A 7,464-nucleotide genomic window follows, 5' to 3' on the forward strand; every position below is an offset into this window, starting at 1 on the left:
TGCTTTTATCATCTAGGGATTACTCTGGGAAACTCTTTTCCTACTACCTAGTCTATACAATCAGATCAGATGAGCTGTTGACCTTCCTTAGGCAATTCTGAAAATTAGGTTCTGACTTACTTTTAAAAAATACCTTTAAACCTCAATGAACTGCACTGAAGTTTCCTGCAAGACACAGTGAAACAGGACTTTTTTTATTGAGGTCATGATGGTTAAACTTAAGATGAAATGGTGACCGCAAGGGGAGTCTTGCCCAAATGCCTGAGAGGGCACAGGTGGGGAGTATAAGGAAGGCAGGAGGCTGCTGGGGGGATGGAAGCAGGCCCAGGGTACCCCCCATCTCGTGCTGGAGCCAAAACGGGAAAATCCTCATTCAGCCAGAAATGTGGGTAACTGGAATTTTAAAGCAAGATTTTAAAATTGTTGATTTTTCTCTTTTAGGGAAAAGAAAAAAGCTCCTACAAATGTTTATGGAATTTAGTTTTAAAAAGCAACTTCCCAAGGCCGTCCTCATGTATCCGCATGTCCCACCCCAGGCCGGCCACCACTGCCACGTCTTTATTCAGGGTCCACAATGTTTGTCAACAAGACCCTCTGTGTGGACACAAGAGAGCCTCCTTTGAACCTAATTTTGCCAGAAATTTTAATGAACTGTTTTTCAAGTTACTCCAGCTAATTGAGGTTTCACTGTGAAAAGCAAGTTTGTTTTTCAGACCAGTGCACACTAACCCTCACATTGTCCAGCCTCTGTGCAGTTCTCTCCCGAGTGCCAAGTCATGTCACTGAGATGGTGTCCCATCACCTGTGGACAGGCAGAACCTGCCCCAGGCTGCAGAGGGGGGAATGGAGGCTTCCAGCGCCGGAGGCCTTGCCCCGGGTTGCTCAGCGGGGAGGGGCACCAGGGTCCGAGTGCAGGCCTCCTTCCTCCAGGCCAGAGCGCTTTCCCACTGGCTGAGGGCATTGCAGGCACATTTATTTTGGCCAACATTTGCAATAAAACACTTTGTCTTTGGAATGAGTGGAGTGCAAGAAAAATGTCTTTGTAGCAGGCGGTGTCACTGTATTTCTTACAGGGAAGTGAGCCCAGGGACCGGCAGTATGCTCTCTCAGAAGGGGGCTGTGATGGGTCTGTCTTCCTCTATGGCTGTTGGTCCAGAGTGGGTGGCTTGCTGGCGGGTGATGAAAACCGTTTGACTGTATACATATGTCCAGGATTCTGTGAGTCATTGAAAGTCCTCGAATCCATTCATTTGTGTGTCATGTCATATAAGGATGTTTTTAAATTTCTCCCCTGCCCCGGGGATGGTAAGGAGAGTTGGGCAGCTGGTTAACTTGGCTGTAAAAAGCCCAGTGGTATCCACTGAGCCCCACCTCATGTCTGGATCGCCATCTGGGTCCATTAGCTATGACTTTTGCTATATCCAGTTATGCACATGTGCCCTTGGCCCCAAAGGGGGCTGAGATGGACCCATGCCATTCATCCGCAACCCTGGATGAGCCACTCCTACTCAGGTAAAGAGGCTGCTGTTCCTACTTACAATACACATCCAAGGAGGGAAAGAGGCGGAGTTGCCAGGGAAGGTGGGGCTGTGATGGACAAGCTTTGTCAATGGGAGAAATAATAAACTTGTTCTAGCGCATTTTCTGTAACCTACAGGGCTGAGGAAAGATGTTACGGATTTAAAGTGAGAAGGTGGGCCCTGGTGACCCAGTCTCTCCAGCTTGGAATCCTCTTGGAGAGGAATTCCTCTGAGATGTCAGTTCATTCAACACCCTGCTTTGCTCTGAACACCCGCTTCCCTGCGTTTCTGCCTCCTCTGGCCTATCTTCCCTTTTGATGCAGGTGTCAATGGAGTTCTGATCTTAACTCCCCATCAGTGTGATTGGAGGTGAGAACAGAGGGTTTTACCTTTGTTGCCCAACAGTGTCTACCTGGCCCTGACTTCTCAGGCCCTTGGTAAATGGTTGTAGCTCTAAGGAGGTGTTGAGTCATTGCCGGAGCTTGACCTGGGGGCTGGGGGTGACTGATGTGTTGGGTCATGGTTAGTGTGACCCCACCTCCTGGTTTGCCAGGTTGATTTCTGTTGTCAGAACATAATTATTAATAGTGCCTTCTTCACTTTCGAAGTGTCCTGGGCTGAACAAGAGAATATGGCCACCCTATGGAAGAAGCAGGCAGTGGGGTGGGTGATCTGCCTATGGTGACCACGGGAGAAGGCAGGCAGCGGGCAGCTAATTCCCAGGCACTGTCCCTTTAACAGTCTTGCTAAAGGAAGACGGCTTATTCCAGATCCTCTTGAGAGTATGTAGCTTGCTGCCCCTCTCCATCACTGGGTGCTCGCTACTGGCTGGGGCATCTCCGGGTGCCTTGGATGCATGAGGCCCTTGGCTCTGAGGACCAGCCCAGGGTCCAGCCTCATCACCCAGGCATGGGCTTCTTTCCTCGACAACGTTGTTGTCTCTTCCTCTCAAAGACAGATGTCTGCGTTGCCAGCTCGGTACACACGTCAGTTTATGACATTTGAAAACCCCCAGGAAGTCAAGGGTTAATGGTGGCGGCACCAAAGGGAGTGAAAGGAAAGCTGTTGAGAAGGAGCTGGGAAAGGTGGCAAGTTTCTAGCCACAGTCTCCTGGGAGACTTTCCAAGGTCAGGATGTGACATGCTGGCAGCCCTTTCTGCAGAGAGGTTGCTCAAAGAAATGCAATTTTCCAGAAGAAAGGGGCATCCCAGAGCCCTGGAAACTGCAGCAGCAGCAGCAGACCCCAGCGGTGGGTGGGGCAGAATCCCCAGCGGAGAGCAGGGGGAGACAGGTGCGCAGCTTTGCTCTTCTAGCTGGGCTCTGGCTCTTGGTGAGAGCAGACAGCCGTGCTCTCTGGTGGTCACCCTCTGATCACCTCCTAGAGCCAGGCCCCCGGGAAAGGTTCAGCCTGTGACCCTCTGTCCAAGGGCAGCTCCGTCTTCTCCCTCCTCCAGGGAAAGGCGCTTTCCCCAAGGCTCTGGGCTGGCTGGCTTCACTTCTTGGCGACTAACCATGGACTCTGGCCCTTGAGGAGGTATAAAGAAGGGGATGTTTAAGACAGAACCCCGTGGGCGATTGGCACAAGGGGGTGCCTCCTGGACCGGGTGATCCTACAGAATCAGCTGACCTTGGCAGAAGTCCAAAGCCCTCCCAGTTTGGACCTGCCCTCTCTGCCCCCTTCCTTCCAACACAATTCCATTTGCCATCCCCTGATTTAAGAAGCGAGTGTGGCCCAGGATTATGCTCCCTGGAAGATTCTATCAGGGAAAGGAGAATGCGGCAAAGGGGGGGACTGCCTGTGTGATTCAGCCAGCTCCTCCCTCTGGGTTCTCTCTTCATTCCTGCCATGCTGGCCACCACAGCGTCCTCATTAAGCACATAGTCCTCGCACTGCTCGGCATCCCTGTTAGCTCCTGTGCCTTACAGTCCTTAGCAGTCCTTAGTAGCCCACCCCTCCCTTCCCACTGCCTGTGCATAGTAGTTGTTCAATAAAGTGGGTTGATAATTCATCAGGTCATAGATGTTTACGAGCCCGGACCTTTGGCCGGGGTGGGGGGGAGACCTGAGCTAGGTCCATAGGGAGCCTAATGAATAAAAAAGTCCCTCCCCTCTAGGAGTTCACTGTCTCATATGGAAGACGACTTTCCCACTTTACTGGACGGTGGAGGGAGCAAAGAACACAGAGTTCCTGCTTGTTCCAAGAAGGGCACTCATCCAACTAAGGAGCCCAGAAAAGTCTCCCCAGGGCCATAGTGTCTAAGCGGGGCCTTGAAAGGAGGGTAGACTTTTGACAGGTGAGAAAAAAGGGCATTCCAGGCTAAGGCCAGGCATGGGCATGGGTGTGGGGATGGGAAAGCAGAGGAGGCATGTAGGGGCCAGTGAGTGGACCCTGGGACGCCCCTGGGAAAGGCCCAGCCTGTGCTAAAGCCTGTTCCCAGCTCAGTTCTGCCTCTGTCTATGCTGTGTCAACAGATCTTGGCTGTTCTTCAGGGGCTGGGCTTTTCTAAGAACCAGAGGATCCCTTCGTGTGGAGAATTCTGACTTAGTATGGAAAACCCAGCTCCCTTCTCTGCCCCCCTCTGCCTACTGCCACTGGAACGAGGAGCCTGCTGCTTCAAAGGAGCTCCATGCTTGACAATTCTCCTTGGAGAAATGAGCAGCAGGTCCCCGCCCCTGCCTGCCTTCCTGCTCTCCATCTCCATGAGTGTCTCCTCCTTTCTGATCCACACACCAGCAGCCTGTTCTCCTCTCCTTTTCTAGGATGTGGAGTCTTATGTGCTCGATGTCTCAAGTTGCCTGAAAATGTGCCCAGGTGCAGGGCAGGGGGAAGCCAACCTGTGGAGTGTGGGGTGGCGATGGGGAGGGGTGCAGAGAGCCTGAGATGAGGGAGGCTGGGAGAACGGACCAAGCAGCAGTGTCCCTGACATTGGTAGGGCTTTGGGGACCCCTTGCAAGCCAGGTGGTTAGACTTGTAGTAGAGCTCAGTCTGATGAATTCAGCAGCCAGACACCAATGTGAGAAGCACCCTCTGCCACCATGCCTGCCCTGGGGGAGCTGACCCTGTCACTTCCTCCTGTGTGGCCAGGCCCCTTTGGGATGCTGCTGTTCAGAGTTACGAAGCACACGCATGCCACACAGTTTTGCAATGCCAGCTCCATGCATAATACCAACACAGCCAGGTGCTCTAGGTGGAGGGGTGGGGCATGCTCCAGCATCCCGATGCTCCCAGGAGCTGACCGTCAGTGGAATCAAAAGGTTTCGGTGAGTCAGAGGTCATTAGAGATAACTTCCTTATTGGACACTCAGGAGTGTGACACCTGGAGGAAGTTGCCCTGCTCCAGGTAGTGGAGAAAGGACTAGAAGCTGAGCCTCTTAACTACTGTCCCACCTTTTTCATGGTCTAGCCTGACCCTCCCAATGTCCGTGGCATGATATTCTGCCATGTGAAGTCAGAACCCCGGGAACGGAGGCCAGTGTGGGCCTGGCAGAGAGGAAGCACAGAGGGGCTGAGATAGTGTGCGAGTGTGTGAGTGTGTGTGTGTGCAGGGGCCATCTCTTTCTTTGGCTCACATGACTGCAGAGGTACAAGTTGCCAACCTTGGCGAGAGTCATTATTCGGGCCCAGATCACACTGTTACACTGTCACCTACGGGGCACTGGCTCAGTCTTTGTCAAGCCAGGTGTTTGCAAGTCTCCAGGTAGAGAGTGCTGGGCAACAACATGTCCCCTGTGCCAGAGCACAGAGCCCAGGACCAGGGAAAGAACCAGAGAAGGCAGTGCTCTCAAGACCAGGGCCTTCCAGTTCACAGAGAACGGTCACCAACAGGGCCGTAAGTTGGTAATTTGTCCCACCAGGCAGGGCTGGGCGCACTGCTCACTCCTGGGCTGGCAGTTCTCAACAGGGGGTGCTGCAAGTCCCCAGGAGGGCCTGAGGGTCTTTCCCCTCTGTGAGCCCTCTCTGGCCACCAGCCCCTCCAGGTGTCCGTCCCTGCTGCCTGCCCCCTGCCCCCCACCTGCGCCTCCCCTCCCAGCGCTGGATGATCCCTTATCCGCGGGGGCTGCCGGCTGGGCTCTGAGCCCCAGCCTCTCCGCCAACTTCCTGACGTTTGTTTCCCTATTTCTAATCTCCTCGCACCGCACTGGATGCAGAGTTGAGTTGAGGTTCCAGTGGAGAGGCCCAGGGGCCCCCGGGGACAGGAGGGTGGGCATGGGGGCTGCTGCTTGAGCCTGTGATGGGAGGTCCCGGCTGAGGGTGCAGGAGGCCCCGGGCTACTCGGGGAGACAATGTGCTTGCACACGCGGGGCCAAACCTCTGGGAACTGCCACCTTCCTCAGGAGGGCAGCGTGGGCGCTGAGACCAGATCAATGGTTTCATTTTTTCTCTGAGCACCGGGCAGATAAATGGTTTCATTTTTTCTCTGAGCACAGGGCAGCTTGCAGTGAACTGCGCCGAGGCCCTTCCGCTGATTATCTGGGGCTCTCCTGCCACCTCCTCTGTACTTATTTTCCTTGACTGAATTTTCAACTTTTCTTTGCACATATTTCTATTTTATTATCTATATTATTGTGAGGGACTTCAGGCCCTCGTAGGATTAGCTGAGGTGTAATAAGCAAATGGATAACAGCGGGACTGAAACACAATAAGAGGTTTCTGTTGGCCGCAGTTACCCAGGGCATGCAGCTAACACACAATCTCAGCTTCCGGAGCCTTCCAGTGGATGCTGGGCTCTATTTCCAGATCATCAGTGGGTTCTGATCCCTCCAACGAGAGCCTCAAAGGAAATGAGGCGGTGGGCCTAGAAGAGCCAGGTTACGCTCTGCCTCCGCAGGATCTCAGATGGGGTGGGGAAGCAAAGGAAGTGGCGAGGGGGGTGCCGTTGGAGGTGGAGTTAGTTGGCAGAGCCGGGTGGGGGCCAGGGGAAAGCACATCTCAGGCAGCAGAGGACGTGGGCAGGGCCTCTGTAGGCTCCTGCCATAAAATAGAGAAGAAATTATATTTTATGACTGCTGCTCTGCTAGAAAGGTGAATCTAACCCTGCCTGAATTCATGATGATATATTTTTTCTTCTGAATTTAAAAGAAATGAAAATAAAATATTTTCTCAGCTCCCGAAAGTACTTGGGCCTGGGCTGTGCTACTGGAGAGGCTGGCCCTGGACGGGGTGGCGGGAGCTGGCTCGGGATCGCTGGGAAAGTGCAGCCTCCTGAAACTGTCCCTCGGTAGGAAAGCAGCTTATGCCAGCTGGCGGCTTGGGCCTGGGTCCCTGACTTGGGGAGGGGGTGGATGAGCTCCATTCGGTGACCGTGGAGGTCAGCTCTAGTTCAAGTGCTCCACTTTTCAAAGGAGGAAGCCAAGACTCAGAGGGGGACGATGTCTATTTCCAAAATATCTGAGTGGACATTTAGAGTAAGGACGCTGGCACGGCCCCCGGGGCTTTGGGCAGCACTGGCACAAGAGTTCGTGAGTGAGACCTCGCCCTGCAGCGTGGCAGGGGGCTCAGGAGGTGAAGCCCATGAATTCAGCGTTCCTGGGACTGCTTGTGGACAGAGTCTGAGTGAAGTTTGCCTGTACTGCCTGCCAAGGAGGGTACAGAAAGAAAAATGAAATGTAGGCAAAGCGAGAAGGGTATTTGAACTCAAGTAGTTGTTATTGTCAAGACCTTTAGAAGCACCGATTTATGTTGTAAAGTATCTAACAATAAACTTGTGTGCTACACCATAGTTAATTCTTTCGTCTTTAAAATAGGTTTCCTGAGACCTCTACTAAGCAGGGTACTGTGAAGAGACAGCAGTAAAACTCTATTTCTTAAAAAACAAAAGTAGCTTCAGGTTGACCCAGTCTGGCCCAGATTCCTGACTGTTTTCTGACTGTTCTTTGTTGGAGTGAAATGGCAGGTGAGGCAAACTTTTCAACTGCTAGTTGTGAGTGGACCTTGCAAATCTAT

This window comes from Miniopterus natalensis, chromosome 14 (genome assembly GCF_054644295.1).
Source record: "Miniopterus natalensis isolate mMinNat1 chromosome 14, mMinNat1.hap1, whole genome shotgun sequence".
NCBI lineage: Eukaryota > Metazoa > Chordata > Mammalia > Chiroptera > Miniopteridae > Miniopterus > Miniopterus natalensis.